Raw genomic sequence first — 20354 nt, 5'->3', positions numbered from 1 at the left:
TTTCTACATCTGTTAATCCAAACTAACATTTCATCACCTTTTTTTAAGAAGTGCCTAAAGCCCTTTTCATACTGCATTTAGCAAGGCACAACATGCCGTCATTAAATCCAAAAATGTATCTTGTCAAAGTGCGGTCTAACCAGTGGCAAAATCTCAATTTTTTTTCTTCATGGTAGTCTGTAACATCAGCACGACCAAATATGGGCACACTGGCAACCAGTAGTTTCAGTGAGTGCAGTGTGAAAAGGTGTTCATTTTGACCTGATCTCCTCATGATTCTAACCACCACTTAGTTAATAAACAGATAATTAAATTCTACCCCTGAAATGGAATGATTAACTCATTCAAACCCAAAAAACGTATAAATACGTTTAATACTTTATCCTTCACTCCCAAAACTGTATCTATATGGGTATTTTTATGTTTTTATGCCAGAGCATACAGAAGGCTGTGATACAGATTCTGACATGAAGAGATTGTTTATATCAATGGTAGTTGTTACAAAAAACGGCCAGCAGGTGGCAGCAGAGTATAAGAGATCAACCAGGGCCATCTTGCAACAAGCTCTTTTTGCCAGTGTTTTCAACAGATTTGTGAATAATGATGTTACTTTGCTATATTCTGATGCTAATTGCTAAATTGCTAAATTGATTTAATAAATAGAATTAGTATTTGGTTCAGTTTTTCAGGTTTCCTGATGATTTATAAAGTCAGTAATAATCTCAATTTTTGTACATGTCAACAGGTATTGTTGAATTTGTCAAGGTCTTTCTCACTAAGCTTTATTCAAATATGCCCTCATGGACCTTGCTTTGTGCAATAAATTTGTCCAAAATGTATTGGCACGTTTCAGGGGGAACTAATGGGTCTAGCCCTGCTCTTGATTAATTTATTGATTAAGAGCCTCCCAAGACTTCTGCATCCTTAACTAAGCAAAGGAGATGCATGAGGCAGAAAATGATATTATAACTTGAAGGTGGGAAAACGACAACTCTGGCTTTGTCATTATCCACTCATGAAATCACAATTTAGTCGGGCAGTAATTTTACCCGAATGTGGAGGGAAAAAAAACCATACATTTCCCAAATGAGGCATTTTAAGGGAGATTTATAGTTCCTTAAAGTAAGATTATTTGCAGCCAGATTGGGTTGCCTGATTGTTTCACAAATGTCATCAGTAAAAGCAGGCATGGCCCCTTACCTATGTGCCGCTTCACTAGAGTCTTGCTTAGATTTATTGCTTTATTGATGTACATAAGGAAAATCTAATGCAATCACCGTATGCTGATGGAATAATACAATTTTGTCTTTACTGCCGCAAAGGAAAATGTAGCCCACTATTATCACTAACTATACTCTTGAGAGAAAACAAGAAACCTTAAAGGCACGATATGCGTCCTGTGTGTGCCAGTTGCATGTGGAAACACGGTATAGAATCGGTATTCATGCAGATTTTTGGTTACTTGGTGAGCAGACCTCCTTATATTAGCATACCAGGAGGTAAATGACAAATAAATGCAGCACTCATCACCGTTTCTATTTCTGCTTGACAATGCGGTGCCGCATGAATGAATATTGATGCACAGGTTGCCCTCTATGATACATTTTATCATGACTTCTTTTATGGGGTGGAGGTGGAATGGTTAGAGAGGAAAGAAGTTAAAAAAAAAAAAAAGAGGAGCAGCAAGGAGACTTGTAAGTAGCTCACATTGTTAGCACTGGAAGCGCTTCCTGCTGCTAGTCAATAAACAGGATGCTCGCTTGCTGTGTCATCCCAGACGTTTGAAGACAGCTGCCGTATGGCGAAGAAGAACAGCTTGGCGTCTGGATTCGGGAAAGTACCGTACAACTATTTCTGGGATTCATATTCATCTCGTCCTTCTGAAGGGGTGGAGACGAGGATGAATGAAAACAGACGCGACTCTCCTCTCCCTCGTCGCAACTCGCTCTCCTTGCAGTTACCTTCACATCTGTTTGCGGTTGCAACGCAAATAGGATTACACTTTTCAGGACAGATGTTCATTTAAAAAAACAAAAAACAAAAAAATAAACACCTTGACTATCACCAAGGTCAGCGCAAACATACGGAAATGATCATTCCGTCGCCAACGTTTTAGCTGGTAAATGAATGACGAACGTGAGGCCGCCGAAGAACAAAACAAAAGTTATGACGGCCCTACACTATCTACAACGTGCAAGCAACCAGTGGTGCTACCTGACTATAATCGAGGCAGAAATTGCTTGAATAGCAATGGGCAGAATGCAAGCTGATCTACTCTTCTGGAAACCACAACGTGTGAAAGCTGATCCAAGGTCAGCGAAGACGCTACTGGTGAAAGAGAAGAATTGCGCTTGCCTTGGCTGCTCGCCTGGCGGGCCTTCTTTCGGATGTCAATGTTGCAAATGATGTGATGTGATGTGATTGATGTAAGCTGTAATCTGTCCGAAAGGGGGAAAAAAATGAATAAACTATTGGTGATGAAATGGAATTTAGAATTTAACTGACGCATGGCGAAAATCACGACGGACGGTCCTAAAATAGCGGTGACAAACTAGAATTTTGTGATGCGTGCGGTTAAAATAACGAATGACGGAATGACGGATGACGGATTAACTGTCACAGATTTGCTTGGCTTGAAATAATGACGGATTGACGACGAATAACTAACCGGTTAAATTTACGGACGCGCCCAACTCGGCAAACAGATGAATAAGGTAGCACGTTCATTTATTGCTGACAGATGAGCTGAGTCTATCCCGGCTGACTTTGGACGTAAATTGAGTTACAGCCTGGACTGACTGTGTGCTAGCCAGTCACAGGCACATTCAAATACAAGACACATTTTGAGACTAACTTACCTAAATTACCGAAATTTAGAGACTTTAACTCACCTGATACCTAACAACATGCCAACTCTTGATTTAAATCGAAAATATGGGTTCAAATGTTGGAGTGCATGAAAACAGAATCAATTGTTTTCCCTTCTGGAAAAAATAAAATAAAATCATACCAGACACCAACTATTATTCACAACAATGTTCTCTTTAGAAATTCATAAAATATGCCTCCTCAATCCCAGTTCATTAATAAAATCCAGACGTTATGAATATGCAAATGTTTAGTATCTCCAAAGATATCTTCGAGTCTTGGTTGATACACTGGAGGTTTCAGCTTTCTGCATTGGGTTTGTCATTTCCATATTCAGAGTTGCATTTTGCCTGAATTGTCATAAATAACAAAAACAATTTAAACTTGTATTCGTCCACTTTTCCGACATGAAGTAACAGTACGAAACATGAGCCGTATACTGCGTACAGTTCCAGAAGCCCCCTTGACCCGCCCGACTCAATCCCAGCCTGAACTGACCGCATCCAATCCAGCCGGTGGGTAACCCGCTTGTTCACCCCTCCCCCTGGGAAAGCGCTCACATCCTTCCTCTCCGGCCCGTGCTCGTGCTCTTTACTATTCTCCTTGTATCTTTTGCGGAGCTCCACTTCCGTCCAGAGCGAGAGGATCACCATCAGGCTCGGCCAAATCCCTCGCCAACTAAACCGCTCCCTCCACATCCCTCCTGCTTCATCTCGCAGCCTCCTTCCGCTTACACATCAGCAGGAAGCATCACCTGCTGGTTTACCTCACTTCCTGCTGTCAGACTTACTGTTGGATTTTCTTCACAGGGGTAGAAAAATCACAATTTTGTTTGGTTTTGACTGCTTCGATTGCGCTCCGGTTCCCACAGTTGAGGCCATATTTGACGTGCGGACACTTAATTCTCTGGCGCAGACAACCTTGGCGACCATTTTCTCCCTGACCCAGACCAGCCCACGACACAGATGCTGGCATAAATCACACCACCTTTGTTGGTGTCTTATCAGATCTTTCATAATGTCCTTTTGTAGGGGGTCTGTCATCTTTACAGCAACATAAAACCGACATTGTGCCAGCTTGACCTTATACTTACTGTAGGCCCAAAAGAAAGACCATAAAAGATGTTCGACTACATTAACCTCCGTTGCCGCATTCTTCTGTCACAACCCATTTCCCTCTGATTTTTGCCATTACACAGCTTAGGAAATATTCTTATTGTTTTTTTCTTTTTAGTAGCAGCAGCAGCTCTATTGAGTTAGGTAACTCAAAACAGGATGTTTCGCTGCGCAATTACCGCTCACGAGGAATGATGGAGGAACAAACAGAAGCTGAAGTCACAAGGAGAAGTGATTTCAGTTTCTCTCTCTGGGTGGATGTCCATTGTTTTACGTACTCTGGCTACTCTTTGTTCAATCTGCTTCCTGTAATGTCACAGGGCCAAGAGACTCCACTGTATACTGTTGTTGTTGTTGTTTATCCCAAACGGTGTTGTTTTATTACATTTTTGCAGGAGTCTTTTTTACAAAGCAAAAAAAGTAAATATAAGGGTAGATGGCAGCATTTATGTAAAACAAAAAAGGAGGGGGTGGCTTGAGCCAAGGAAGAACATTTTACAGTTTGTTAAGGAAATGGATAAATAATAAAAATCAACTTCTTCTGCATTTCTGAACCGATTCAAGCCACACCAACTTCAACATGTTCCAAAATTACTTTTCTCATTACAAACATTCATATTTTTCTCACAATTTAACATTTTTCCACCCCAAAAAAATCCCCCATTCATTTCAAAGGACATATTTAACAATTCGCTCCCATTCGCAATTCTCAATCGACGTCAGCTCAGTCTGTTGAACTCATGGTCCATTTGCAACATTACCCCAATTGTTTTTCACTTTTGTATATTCACTCATTTCAAGGATATGTGTTCGGGTCAGGGCTCGTATCGTTCCTACTTAAAATTCATTCTTCAAAATTCAAAATGTTCGGCTCATTCAAGTCCCCTTGCCGTTTAATCTGAGATAGTTCACCTAAACCTTTCTACATTTCACGTTTCTACATTTTTGACCCAAAATTCTCCTTTCAATTCCAATGACACATTCAAATTTGTTGCCATTCTCTAGTCAAAAACGTCCATCTCATTCAGTTCACCTTAAGAACAATTTTGAATATTCCTGCAATTTTTCACTCTCATTTTGCACATATTCACCAATATCATAGCAATATTATTCAATAGCAATCCAAATAATTCAATACCACCTTGACATAATTCCATTCTTTCAACATTTCACCTCAATCAATATCGCTGCACGTTTATGTACTTTTTCATTCAGCATTTCAGAATTCACACACAATTTCTCCAGAAATTGCTTCATCTTGTTTAAAATGCTTTCGATTGTGACTCCTTCTTTAAAAATAGGCTCCCAGGGTATGCCGAATTCTGAAAAAGTGGAACCAGACAGTCAGGTAGGATGTGACTACCAGTTAATTAATTCTCTCCAAAATTAATCAAGAACTGTATTTCTTTTGTGGTCTGTGTGACGCAACATGGTCAGCTAAGGTCAAAGTATTAGTAGCAATAACAGAGTACTAGCTCTGAGTCAGCACTTTCCAGTTGCTCGTTTGTAATTTGAACTTCTAAAGGTTGAACATGATCTGCTCCGAGATGCTGGCTGATCCCCAATTTGTTTGGATTTTGTTTTTCATATAATATTTAAACGAATCTGATTCTGAGTCAAACTATTAACATCATGAAACGTTTCTCAACTTTACATTCTGGCATGACCTGGTAAACTCAAGTTAAAATGAATCAACATCTTTGGAATATACCAATAAATAAATAAACACTCTTAAAACACTTAAACTTCTCATTTAACAGTATTAACAGCCAAACAAGTTTTAAAAAACAAACAAAAAACAGACTAAAGCAGTATAACATTAAAATGTTTCCATTGAATTCAATTTGTTCTGGTAACAAAATGTTCTGGCGACTAAAGAGCCAATTCCTGTCATATTCATACTTACATTGTAGTCATAAAAGCCAACCATCATCAATAGACTGTTGAAATCGATCTCCACCCCCTGATAACATGGCTGTATGAAGCTACTAATAGTACATCGCAGAGCTTGAGGCGAAACCGATTGATCCCATACGATGTTTTCACCGGGCCTCGGCGGAGAGTATTGATATAGTGAATATGGATTTACTCTATTAGAGTTTGCAAAGATTTGGACATTCTTGAAATTGAACATATATTGGCTCATGGACAACAACGTGTACGAGAAAACATTATTGCTTCGTGTGCTTTGTTCAAGGAATTGCTGTTTAGGTGCGACAAAAGCTTACCGATGCAAATACAATCATAACAAAATCAGCCAATATTGGATATTCATGATTAATGAGCTCCGAGACTGATTGATCTGTCTGGGACGGTCATGACAGACAAAATGTTTCATTATGACAATCGATAATTGTCTGGGTTGACAGCAAATACTCAAGCGCGTAAAGAGCTAATCTAACGTTTGATCTACAGTATATGATGAGGCTTATTAGGAAACAAGGTTCAAAGATCAGGAACGCTCAGCGAAGCTGCTGATGATATCAAAGCCGTGTTGCCGGGTGACCAAAACAGCTAGGCGATAACAGGAAATGATGTCATTGCCTTGCTGCTGAATGTGTAGCGTGCAGACCTGCTGCATGTTTCGAGACTTGTTGATTTGTTATAGTGGCTTATGTTGTGCATCAAATTTACCCTTATCAAATGCGGTAGAAGCAAGAAAGAGATCAGAAAAAGAAAGAGTTGGTATGGCAAAGATGTATCCACTAAGAGATCAATCGTCTCTGTCTAATCAAAACCTTTGTACGGTCGGTCCTGCTGTATGCCTGCACCGAAATGACCCTGTCTTGAAATGTTCAGTTGCAAACGTACATCAAAACTTAGACAAAGTGCAATTTCTGGAGAAATTGAAATTGATAAATTGCGTGGGAATGCTGAAAGCAAATTGAGAGATAAATCATGAAATTATAACCTCCTGGTTACTGGACAATGCGCTTTACCAACTGTCCCGCCAAGCAGTATCAGACACCTGGTAATGATGATAAGTTATACATATGGAAGTGGGCGTGGAAAGTGATACTTCGAAAAACGACTCCCATTGAAAATGAATGGGGAGAAGTTGATATTAAATGTTAAATTGTGCAAATACTGTAAGTAATGTGGAATCAGACGATATATATATACCCCGGGAGACATTGTTGAAATTTGAACAATGTAAATTGGAATTATTATGTGGAGAATAAAAATCACAATAACATATGTGGGAATGCTTCAGCATTCCCACAATAACTCAACCTCACTCAGCTAGTCATCAAAGCCATGCTTTTAGAAGTCAATTTGTATTAATGGCAGTGGCAAAAACAAATATTAAATGATCTAATTATTCTTTGCTTCGTTAATGGACCTGCACTAGAGCCACTGCTTCCTGCGTCCATTGGAAAGCTTTCTACTGCGCGGTCTGTACGTGCTTCGCATCTGCACTTCTTTCATTAGAAGCTGTGCGCAAGCCACTGGAGCGGCTTGATCGTTGCCAGGTCTGAGCCAGAAGGGTTCATCTGTTGGAGATAAGGCTGAACCATACCAGAGCAGCCTCGGGCGCTCTCTCTGACATCGTCCTAATGCCTGCTTGATAGAGCTGTGTGGAATGTGCTCGCTCATACACGCGTTCGTATTTTGACTTCACCAACCGCGATGTCAAGGAGTTATTTTTCGCCAATTCTGATCCAGAAATAATAATGCCTCTTAATGAATATTGAACAATGGGGTGGTCGCCGGAACATGGCTGATGTAACGAGGCCTGTTCTTCCTGAAGACCTCCAGCTATGAAACCCCCACAATCCCCCTTCTGTCACACTGTCTCCTGCGTTAACATCTTCATAACTTATCAGCAGTACCTGTCAAAGGTTGAAACAAAGCCTTTGGTGGTTGCTCTTTCGAATAATTTGGAGCGATTCTGCGCCGGTGAGGATGGGCGGCGGTTTGGGTCTCGTCATGGGAGGCACCCTAAAAGCCTGCCTTCCCTGAAAACATGGCTGGAATTTGGCTGAGGGGCAGATGGGTATCATTTTGACACAAGGAGGAGGAATGTGTTTTTTTTTGTTTTTGTTTTTTTTTTGGAGGGAGTATGTGCGTTGAAGGCGGGGCAGAGGGGAGCTCGCATATGAGTCAGAGGCTTACAGACCTATGTGATGTAAACTTGTGGGGAGGTGATGAAAACATGCAGCTGGAGCAGGGGAAGTGCTACTACAGAGTGTCGGACGTGTTTTCTGTTCAGTGGACCTTATGCTTGGCATCACATTCAGCATTTCCGGTGGAAATGTCAGGTGGCATGCCGGTTTTTTGCTGTTTAAAAACGGGATAACCTGAGGTTATGTTTTTACTTTTCAAAGATGAGGAAATGGTTCCTCCAAACAACACTGCGGTGTGCCGATATTTTCGGCATCAACTCGGTTGTCATTGTGCCACAATATAAACATACTATATTTCCATGCCAACCATGAATAAACACATGCCACTTAGACTGAATGTGGAAGTGGTGGTTGTATTAAGTCCATTCAAGTTTTTTAAGGTCTTGTGATACAAAACGGGGCTGTAATGCAGCATTTCAAAAAAAAAAATTTTCCCTGAAGGTTCTCGTCATTCGTCAGCAATGTCTGTCAGTGATGGACAATCCGTCAGTACTGACACTACGCCCACCTGTCTACATCTGCAAAAACTCCTCAGTCCCTGTCAAACCATGTTGCTCATGATAAGAATTAAAAACTGAGACTATAATGTTTCGGTCCCCTATTTATAAATTTGGAATTTTTCTGAACAGCGACAACAATAAGCCGAGAAAATATTCATTCATAACATTCTTTTTGAGGAGCGACTTGCAACCATCACCATGTTTAAGTCAAAACATGTTTAATATAAATTAAGGTTATTCACAGTGGTTAATTGAATTGAACTCACCAAAATGACCATATTTCTAAACATTAAATAGTATGCAATAATGTGTCAAAGTATTGTTGTATTATTATCTCATTCACTGCCAGCCCAGTAAAAATTGATCTTTGACGTGTATGGCCGTCAATGGCACTGAATGAGTTATCTGCAACGATGACACTTTGAAGATTAAGTGTCAGAACCTTTTCGGAAAGTAGGACTATTTTAATCAAAAAGTACTTTGTGGGTCAAAAACATTTGAAGAGCATCCTTCATGTTACATGCAAATGTTCTAATCCTTAAAACATTCTTCAACAAGACAAATTACCTGCTGATGAATGCAAGGATCTTTATTTTAGTGCTCCTTGACCTGATTATACCCGTTGACACATTTCTACGGACTAAAAGACGAAAGCTCTGTCACAAAAACCAGGACAACCCTGAAGTACTGTCTGTCAGAATGAGAGCACTTTCTTTGTAAAAAAAAAAAAATCTAAGATGCTTTTCTGGGTTTAAGGTTGGGTTGTCACAATAATACGGATTTAAAAGGTATCTTTTTGTCTATAACGGATAGTGTAACAATGGTCAGCGATAGACTGAATGAAAGCAGGAAACTAAAAACAAACACACTGATGACACAAGTGGTTCGAGAAGAGAGCCGATTGGTTGACACAAGGGGGGGCTGACGAGAACAGGTGGAGACAAAGACACAACGATCAGATGGAAGACCCGGAAAAACAAACCAAAGTGAACCAATGTTAGTGGGAATTATGATGATAAAACATCATCTTCCACTTTTTTACATCCTGTCTGGGTATTCATTTATTTTATTTTTTAAATATATTCATGAAAATCTCCGTTTTTCATTGTGTGACAATGCGGAGTGCAATGTGTTGACATCACGACCGGTAGACTGTGGACTACTCCCAAGTGTGGTTATTATAATTTTTATATACAGTATTAAATAAGTATTTTAGAAAAAAAAAAAAGTAGCTCAGCTTTTTGGTTACCTCACTTCCTGAGCATTTAACTCATTCGCTCGCCGCCATTTTCACAGAAGCAATCCCGTTCGCTCCCGGCTGTTTGACTGGATTTTGACTGATTTTGCAAGGCCCACCGAATATTGTGTTCTTTTGCTATAAAAGCATGGAACCTATCAAAAGAAAGATTACAAAAAAAAGTATGTTTGTATCTGTTTCCGTTTTGCAGCAATTAGCATTAGAAGAGAGCTAAGTTTCATCAGTTTTCACAAATCTATTCAAAATTGTAAGTGAGCTTTTTTTCTACATGGCCCTGGTTGATCTCCTTTGCTCTCCTGCCACCTGCTGGCCGTTTGTGTAATAACTACCATTTCTGCAACTGTTCTTTGCAGTTGAGAGGATGCATCAAAGCCTTCTGTATGCTCTAGCATAAAAAACCAAAACAAAAAAACGTATAAATACGTCTTTGGGACACTTAGAACATTTTAAAAAAAATATTTACACGTTATTGGGAGCAAATGAGTTTTAAATACGGTTCTGAACTTTCTTTAGCTCACTGGTAGCACTCTGCACTCCCAAACTGGAGACATGGCTGCAAAACGTATCATTCATTCATTTGTTAAGTAAGAATTCAAAAGAGGAATTTCAACTTTTTAGTATGATTTAATTATATTGAAGCTGGACTCAATCTCCTCTTTTTTTTTTTTTTTGTAAATCCAAACCAAGCTTAAACCAAAGACTAAAAATGCTGAAAAAATAAAAAATAAAAATGTAGCTGTTAATAAATAGAAAGCGAGTTTGCCGTTTTTAGCATGTGCAGAAACTTTCCCACTTCCCACTTGTGTCACTTCCAGAAAAGTATTGGACAGGATTATCTTACCTTTATTTGAGCCGCCCCACAAAACGTGTCCTAAATCCTGCCAGAATTGGTTTGAAAACTGTGCTGATTACTTTTCAAAGCACTTCATGGCAAGGCTCCCAGTTTCACGCATTTTATATTTTTTATCGCAACCAACAGCACCTCGCTTAAAATAAACAGGAGGAGTTAGAAAGGGAATAAACAACTGCTTTCCAAAATGGACACAATGCGGTTTTGACTGACAGGTGGTCTGAACATGTTCAATCCGGGTTGGGATGATCTTTTTAACACCAACTAAATCTTTTGAGTGATCTAACAAAGACCTCGTGACATTTTGCGTTAACTGTAACTACCGAGCTTCGTATTAAGGGAAACGGCGCGTTTACTGGACATCACTGGGCTTCTTTTACATCCCTGTGGGAGAACAGTCACTTCCCATTAGCTCCACTGAGGATGGCCACGGACGATTTTCATCTCCAAAGACATGCATGACCTAAACATTGTATAAGCATCTTGCATTATTCAGTCAGCTCATTAGCCGAGGTGGACTTTGGGTTATTGCGAATCAGAGGAACAAATATTATCCCATAACATTAGCATAGGAATGAGTAAGCTTCCCCAATGAATGACTTGCGTGGAGGGGCGCCCTAGAGGTAACATGCAGATTCATACCTAATAAAAAAACAATAAAAGGGTTGGATTAAAATTGTATGACCAAATCCGAGAGGATCTCTTGTGAACTACATCTGTGTTAACATTAGAAATAGCACAATTAACCTTGCAATTAACTCATTTGCTCCCAATAACGTGTAAATACGTATTTTCGAAATTGAATCGATTGAGGAAATTAGAATTGATACACAACCCTATTAATTTTGATCTTTAACTCATTTGCTCCCAATAACGTGTAAATACTTGTTTTTTGTTTTAAGTGTCCCAAAGACGTATTTATACGTTTTTTTTGTTTTTTTTTAAATGCTAGAAAATACAGAAGGCTTTGATGCAGCCTCTCAACTGCAAAGAACGGTTGCAGAAATGGTAGTTATTACACAAATGGCCAGCAGGTGGCAGCAGAGCAAAGGAGATCAATCAGGGCCATCTAGAAAAAAAAGCTCAATTACTTATAATTTTGAATAGATTTGTGAAAACTGATGAAACTTAGCTCTCTTCTAATGCTAATTGCTGCAAAACGGAAACAGATAGAAACATACTTTTTTTTCCTGATGAAAGAAGAGACTTGAATCTTTCTTTTGATAGGTTCCATACTTTTATAGCAATTGAACACAATATTCTGTGGGCCTTGCAAAATCAGTCAAAATCCAGTAAAACAGGAGCGAACGGGAATGCTTCTGTGAAAATGGCTGGGAGTGAATGAGTTAAGGGTCACCACACCGCGATTTAAAAAAAAAATAAAAAAAAAATGGACATGATAAATTATCATGGGTTGTAATTATGTGGACTTTTGTACGCATGTCTGCACATACGTTCGTCTCTTTATAGCTTCTTAAAGCATCAATTAATTTGGGATGAAAATCAATGATCCTCTAGGAACAAACGGTCTCGTTATTGCCCGAGGTTTTGTTTTCCTCAGATTGGAGACTAATGAGGCAGCGCATGCATGGTTCAATCCCACCCTGCATCACTACCCCCCTCCCGCCCAACCCTCACCCAGGCGGATGGTCTTAAACTCCACATGCCCCGATGCAGATGTCTTCAACACTGGATACTCATTAGCCATCGGCTGAAATTCCAGCCCAGTCTCGCTTTTTCATTTATTATGAAATAGAAGTATGGGAATTATTTAAAAGCTGTGGGTGGGAGGGGGCGAGCGGCAGCATGCGATGCAAATTGATACGACTAATACACCAATATACGTTTCCAAATGGGAGTGCTTTTGCTTGAAACAGCCAAGTAAACATGCTAATGGATCTAATTCTATGGAAAACGTTTCAAGGATGAGCTGTCTATGATAATGACGGGTTCTTGAAGAAGCTGCGTCAGAAATTTTTCACACTAAAATTACACGCTCCATCTGAAGTACTCATTTCTTTCAATTATCGCCGACATTGCGACTTGTTCGAGACCATGCGCGATGACAGTCAGCGGGCTCGACGTGCTCCCACTCGTCATCGGCCTGATGTTACACGACTCAACTTTAGTTGACCCGCTTACATCACGACGCCGCTTACCGCATCGGTCATAATTACATTATCCAAGGGTGAGCGTTTGTGTAGGTGAGAGTCTGTTTTGATCCCAAGCGTTGAAGGTAGTAAATACATCCAGCTTATGTTTATTTTGGTTTAAGCTCTGTTGGACCCGGAAAGAACTTTGATTACAAAATATATTTTTTGACGGTTATACCGTATAACCGCATATACCGTTTTAGCACACGTATAACTTATACGTGTGCTAAAATGGTATCAGTGGATCATGCACCTTACAGAGAGCTCCCATTAACTTCCACTTTCAGAGAACCAAGTGGGAATTAAAATAATCTAAGAAGCACCAACCACACTCTAATATATACAGTAGATGTTTGCCTATAAAGTTCAACCGATGCTGCTTCAGCATTGCTGATAAAAAGGATGCTGAGCCCGGTTACAGCTCTGACTGGTCAATAACAGCTTGGGGACTTGTTAAGTAAATGGTCAATATACAGTATACGGTTCTTTTATAGTACGGTAGAATCTGAAAATAAAAAAATAAAACATCATGAATCTATCATGTAGCACCTCAAGCAAGACTTTTGCATAACGTATGCATTTTTCGCAGAATGAGCATCTGAAGGAAGAATCTGAAAAAAATCAAAATCGAATAGAACTGAACTATTGCGAATCGAAATTGAATCAGTTGAGGAAATTAGAATTGATACGCAACCCTATTAATTTTGATCTTTAACTCATTTGCTCATAATAACGTGTAAATACTTTTTTTTGTTTTAACTGTCCCATAGACGTATTTCTACGTTTTTTTATTATTATTTTTTTTTATGCTAGAGCATACAGAAGGCTTTAATGCAGCTTCTCAACTGCAAAGAACGGTTGCAGAAATTGTAGTTATTACACAAACGGCCAGCAGGTGGCAGCAGAGCAAAGGAGATCAACCATGGCCATGTAGAAAAAAACTAAATTACTTAGAATTTTAAATAGATTTGTGAAAACTGATGAAACTTAGCTCTCTTCTAATGCTAATTGCTGCCAAACAGAAACAGATAGAAACATACTTTTTTTTCCTGATGAAAGAAGAGACTTTAATCTTTTGATAGGTTCCATGCTTTTATAGCAATAGAACACAATATTCTGTGGGCCTTGCAAAATCAGTCAAAATCTTTGTTACCTATTACCTATTGTCACTAATTTTGTATTGTATGTACTATACTTACATCACAAAAACATTTTTCTTTCTTTTTTCATATTATTGAAAATAAATTGAGAGCTCAAGGGATTGGGGGAGGGGTTGTCCGTTAAAGTGAAGTAATTTTTTTTCATGGCCTAAAAACAACGAAAACAGTATAAAAATTATGTTTGTGGCCACAAAATGATCAGTACAGTACAAAATTATTGCAAACAAATGTTTAGAAAGCAAAAACAAAATAAGAATCACCAAAAATGGATTCCATAAAAAGGGCTTGACAAAAAAAAAAATATATATATATATTATATATATATATATATATATATATATTGTACCAAAATTAACATGTGCGAGAGCTTGCTCCATTAAAACAGCCATAGATCTGGACGCCATTTTCTATTGAATCCAGAGTTCGTTAAATTGAGGTTCCACATTGAGATGGCCTCTGGCATTTCCATGGCAACCTCAAATCAGTTAGTGGTTCATAAAAGGGAAGTATCTGCTTACAGAACATTTTAATTCACAAAAATATATTTTGTATTGTTGCTTTGGCTGACCAAGTTAGAATCCTTGCTGCCATTAAAAGCCCTCGTTGTCGCATGCACTTTTTCCAAAGAAGAGAAACTACATGATGATGGAACAAAATGCTAATGCGGTGCCCGTTTTCCGCTTGATCTTAAGATTTTTCCATGCCTTGCACTTGACTTTCAAAAGCCAGTGACAACAAAACCGTGTTTTGCACTTACAACAATCCAGTAGTTTCGCTGGGCCTCCTGTTCCGTTCCTTTCGTGTGACCAGATCCAAAGTGGGTCAGCCATATCATAAAGGCCCGCTCCGTCGTCCCTCGTCTGGTAATTTGGAGCATTGATTGAACTCCGTCTCAACTTTCCGTTCACCTGCGCAGAGGGGCATGCGGCACGGCATCACTCAAGAGGAAAGATGGATTAAAAAAAAAAAAAAGAAAGTAGGAGGGGGTGACTGAAGGGGAAGATAATGTTTCCATATGCCTGATTTGTTCTCCGAAATTAATACATACAGGAGTACAATTGGACCCGAGCATATCATTTTATTAGTCCTTTTATTCTACTAGAATGTATGAAAGAAACAAAAAAAAAGATTTCAGTGACTTCATATTTAATGTTAATATAATCTTGTGTCAGAATTCTTATAACACCCATAAAAATGCTGGGTCAAAAACTGTTCCGACCCACTAAATTTGGTCAGTTCGTTTTCAAATTGGTTATTTATACATTGAAATTTGGGTCAAATTGACCCAAATTTTCACCCAAATTGGGTTGGTTTTGACCCAGCAGTTTTAAGAGCACTTTTAAATTGGTTCATTCTTGATCCAACACTCTTAAAACTCACTCAAAAATATCAAAATTTTGGTCAAAAATTGGATCGACCCATTATTTGGGTCAATTTGAACAATTTGTGTCAAACTGGTTTGTTTTGTACAACCCTCTCCCAAGAAACCCAAGAACCCTAACACCCCAACCCCCCCGCCCCCCAAAAATGGTCTGTTTAGTCACAAAACAACCTGAAGTTGGGTCAAATTAACCCAAGCAATGGGTCAGCCCAAGTTTTGAACCAAATTGGGTTGTTTTTGACCAGCAGTTTCACTTTTAAATTGGTTCATTTTCATTGGTTCATTGGTTCAGCAGAAGAGCACTCTTAAAACTGCTTGAACAAAAATAACGCCCCAGAAATAGTCTGTTTAGTCACAAAACAACCCGAGGTTGGGTCGAATTGACCCAAGCAGTGAGTCAGCCCAAGTTTTGAACCAAATTGGGTTGTTTTTGACCAGCAGTTTCACTTTTTGGTACACAAAAAAAAAATAAAAAAAAAAATGACTCAACTTTCTGGATTGTTTTGTACAAAGCAACCCAAGAAACCCAAGAACCTTTAAAAAAAAAAAAATAAATAAAAAAAATAAAATAAAAAATAAAAAGTTTTTTTTGCTACAAAACAACCCAAAGTTTTGTCAAATTGACCAAAGAAGCGGGTCGGTGCATTTTTTTTTTTTTTTTTGGACCAAAATTGGGATGTTTTTGACTCAGCAGTTTTAAGACATCAGAAGTGTGTATGAAACTTCAAATTAATCAGTCCCCCAAAAGTATCTCTCTGTTGCATAAAGGTTGGTGACCTTTGCTGTAGTGCATGTTGCTAGTATGACACCAATAATCACTTTTTTTTTTTTTTTTTTTAATAATCCACTCATTCTACGTCGCGAGCGCATTGCCGCTTGAATGTGCATTAATGCCCGCACATTTCAATACCTGCGAACGGCCAGCATATTGTTTGTCCTTGCCGCATTTCATCACGTCCGTCGCGTATCGAGTGCCATTCATCACTCCGCCCCGTCAAACGCGTTTCATGCGGGGGGCACATAATGTGGTCGTAAAAAGATGGATGCCGCCGCGCATAAGAAGCAGTAGATAATGGCCCTTTTTGGACTTGAGGGTATTTGTCACTTTTGTTTGTACACCAAATAGCAAAGTACATCAACAAGGACAACTGTGGTTTACACGAGCCATTGGCGGGCAGCCAAGCAAAGAGTAATAACCGAGATGGGAAGGGGGGGGGGTGTGGGGGGGGGGTCCTTACATCATCTGTTGTGTTGAAGACTGGCAGGAGAGTGATGCGCTGTAGATGTGTCACCGGGGAGTTTTAAACCGGCAGCAATTGCGGCAAAGACTATTACGACGGGTACTTGAAGAGCCTCGTTTTCCCGCCGTATCTCGCGATCTGAACAATTACTTAATGTGCGAAACAGAGAAGAAGAGCACTGAATCACCGCTGATAAGCACGGACGTGTATTTCCCGGGATTATTACTCACACCTTCCGCGAGGAGACGGCCCGTTTTCAACAAAACATTTCATTTGTCTATCGTCAATTTGCAGCGCTCGGAGGTCAATGGGAAGATGGCGCGCCTACGCACGCAAATCGTTAATCCCCCGGCGGCCACCTCCTCGCTCGCTCGCTCGCTCGTCTCCTCTCTCTGGCATTTCTCACCACAAACGAACCCCTACGACGAACGCAGCCCCGGAAAAAAAAAAAAAACCCGTCAGAAACAGCTCGGAATAAATACAGAGGCGGCAAACAAAAGGCGCCGTGATCAACAAACCGCCTTGAAATCTCTTTTTAATATGCTAAGACCTTCAGAATATATCAACCTGGCTGCATTAAACTCAGCTTAACATTTCAAATCTACGGGGGATTCGTGTCTGAAGAAGCTGTTAAATCCTCATTTGTTTTGTGGAAAAGTGCTCTCATAGGTGTGCTGGAGTGCTTCTCTATTAAATATTGACGTTGTAGGTCTCTCTCTCTTTTTTTTTTCTGCTTTCTTTAATTGACTAACTTTTTTTGATGACTGCCCTGAGATGCAGCTAGTTATAGCAGCGGTAATAATCCGGAATGGTGAGTAATTCGAGGGGAAACAAAACATTTTGAATTGGGACGTTTGTGAAAGTGAATCCAAATTCGCGGATTTTGTTCAAGGACTGTCGCAGTTGCTGCGTGGTGGAGTGAGGCACTAAAAATGGAGGATGTGGATCGAAACAAGTTATTTAACAAAATAATCATCAAGATTTGGTAGTAACAAAGAAAGGCCAGAAAGAAAAACATTTGAAGAAACATGACAGGACAAACAGGACCGAAATGGAGCTAAATACAAACAAGCTAATGAGATGACGAGGCACACCTGGACAAAACATGAGTAAGTGGAGGTAGCTGATTGGTTCACACAATGAACAAAGCTGATTTGACCGTTTGAAAATGAAAACCGAATGACTAGACATGACGTAAAGAATGAGATACAGAGAAAACATGATCAAGCTAAATCTAATCAAAACAATTCATGCGATTTGGCCCCTGAAGAAGCACCATCACGCAATGTTAGCATATTAGCGACACATCACAAACTTTTGCCTTTGTTCGCAGATTAGTGCAAATTTGAGATCCAGTGTCTTTGATTTTCTTCTTCCCGAGTGATATAAAAAAACGACATATCTTGCAGTGTTCACAATTAAGATGCTTCTTTCTTTGATATTTAATTAACTAGACACCTCACCATCTCATGTTGGCAGCTTGCTTCACTTTTATTTACGTCTTATTTGGATCTTTTTGTGCCACGTTATCGCATTCACTCGCCGCCATTTTCACATTTCGCAATCCCGTTCGCTCCCGGCTGTTTTACTGGGTTTTGACTGATTTTGCAAGGCCCACAGAATATTGTGTCCTATTGCTATAAAAGCATGGAACCTATCAAAATAACGATTAAAGTCTCTTCTTTCATCAGGAAAAAAAAAGTATGTTTCTATCTGTTTCCGTTTTGCAGCAATTAGCATTAGAAGAGAGCTAAGTTTCATCAGTTTTCACAAATCTATTTAATTTAGTAATTTAGCTTTTTTTTTTTTTTTTTTTTTTTTTTTTACTAGATGGCCCTGGTTGATCTCCTTTGCTCTGCTGCCACCTGCTGGCCGTTTGTGTTATAACTACCATTTCTGCAACCGTTCTTTGCAGTTGAGAGGCTGCATCAAAGCCTTCTGTATGCTCTAGCATAAAAAAAACCCAAAAAAAACGTAGGAATACGTCTTTGGGACACTTCAAAAAAAAAAAAAGTATTTTCACATTATTGGGAGCAAATGAGCTAATTTCCTCAATCGATTCAATTTCGATTCGCAATAGTTCAGTTCTATTCGATTTAGATTTTTTTCACGATTCGATTCACTTCAATCTGATATTGATTAATTATGGAACGTCAATTATTGTTAGATATCAAGGACATGATAAAAACTCCACAGACATTCAATTCCAATTACAGTAACTGGTTAAATAATTGAGTTTATTAATGAATTATATTTTCATCATTCTCATTCAATAATTGTAAACAAATTTAAAAGATTCTGAATAGTCTTAAAGTGCAAAAAGTCACGTTTTTCATAATTGTAAGAAAGTACTTTTAAATTCATGTGAACAGTAGATTTCAAGAAAAAAAAGTAAGAAAAAAATTGAAGAAAATTGGACTTGAAATTTTCTGAATTTATGAATGTATTGGGAAAAGAGGTATTAAAATAATGGATTCATGGTTTTATGAATTGATATCAGGCGCGAAAAGGAAAATCGATTCAATAACGATTTTTTGATACAGTTTAATAATACTCAGCCATATTGGTGCATACTGTAGCATTCTCACTCTATTGCCAATTTCAAATGTGCTCAATTGCAGTGCAATTTGCCAAGTGAGACATAATGATGTTTTATTTACATTCATAGTATAAGAGGATGAGCTCAATTAAACTTGATCCCTCTCACTCATCGCACAGACAAACATAATTAGCAACCGTTATATTATTTAATATTGGATTGTCTTAATACTGTAAGCCACATGCCAACTCCAACTTGTACAAAAAGACAAAAATTGCGGATGCTCTGCGATTTTCTCCTCAAGACGTTACAGCGTGGACATCTCATCGTTGGATAATTCGATGCAGCCGGCAGCGTCTGACATTTAGCCACAGGTTTTTTGCTGATTTATGGAGTCAACCTTCATCATCAATTGTTTGTCTATCGCATTGACGTCAACTTGTGTTTAATCAGCTCTTTTTCCTGACAAAGGTCATCAGAAAATATCCAAACCTGAACCGTGCATATTAGCCTGATCCAGAAGGCATGGCCCGAAACATTTATGAATTGGTCGTTTTTTTTTATTTTCCCCCCCTTGCAAGTGATTAACCTTTTCAGAAATTATATGTGGATTTGACAGGGCCTGGCATAAATGTGCCTCATCCCTCAGCCTGGATTAAGTAAGCATAGCTGTGCGTTAAGCAGGATGAAAATTGGAGTGTTTGCAGTGAGACGGTTTGACGTAAACCGTATGTGGGTCAGGTTCAAACTGCTAGAACTGTATTCAACACTGTCATCCCTTTTCTCAAGCTCCTTTCACATATTGACCGGGAACATGACTACAAAAAAAAGTCCCTCATTAGAAAGTTTGGGTTTCTCTGAACATTATATGAGAGGAGGAGGACGTATCGATCGCGGCGAGATAGCTAACTGGAAAACACTTCCCGTCGGAGCCAACCCACGCTCATTTGGGAGGCGCGTATCTGGCAAGCTGGAGACGATTCCACATCTGGTTATTGGACCCCGGGCGCTAGTGACTACAGTATGTTTCTCCTGCAATCAGGAAACGCCGGGAAATCTATATGTGGTAATTACAAATTCATGCCACCACTGTGAAATTGAACACTCGGCGTCATTATAAAGTAATGGGGGGCATTAAATTGAAGTTTGCGCCGATGATCTC

The 20354-nt window shown here is 39.2% G+C and overlaps 1 long non-coding RNA gene across 2 annotated transcripts in view; it reads right to left on the bottom strand.

Moving 5' to 3' along the window:
• Positions 1-14802: 14802 nt before the first annotated feature.
• Positions 14803-20354, bottom strand: part of LOC144009231 (uncharacterized) — a 231410-nt gene continuing 225858 nt past the window's right edge. For both annotated transcript variants that reach the window (XR_013280864.1, XR_013280866.1), the window contains one exon: positions 14803-14939. This is a non-coding gene — a long non-coding RNA (uncharacterized LOC144009231). The remainder of the gene's footprint in view (positions 14940-20354) is intronic.

The sequence above is a fragment of the Festucalex cinctus genome, chromosome 20 (genome assembly GCF_051991245.1).
Source record: "Festucalex cinctus isolate MCC-2025b chromosome 20, RoL_Fcin_1.0, whole genome shotgun sequence".
In the NCBI taxonomy this organism is placed as follows: Eukaryota; Metazoa; Chordata; class Actinopteri; order Syngnathiformes; family Syngnathidae; genus Festucalex; species Festucalex cinctus.
This window is presented reverse-complemented; position numbering and strand designations above follow the sequence as displayed.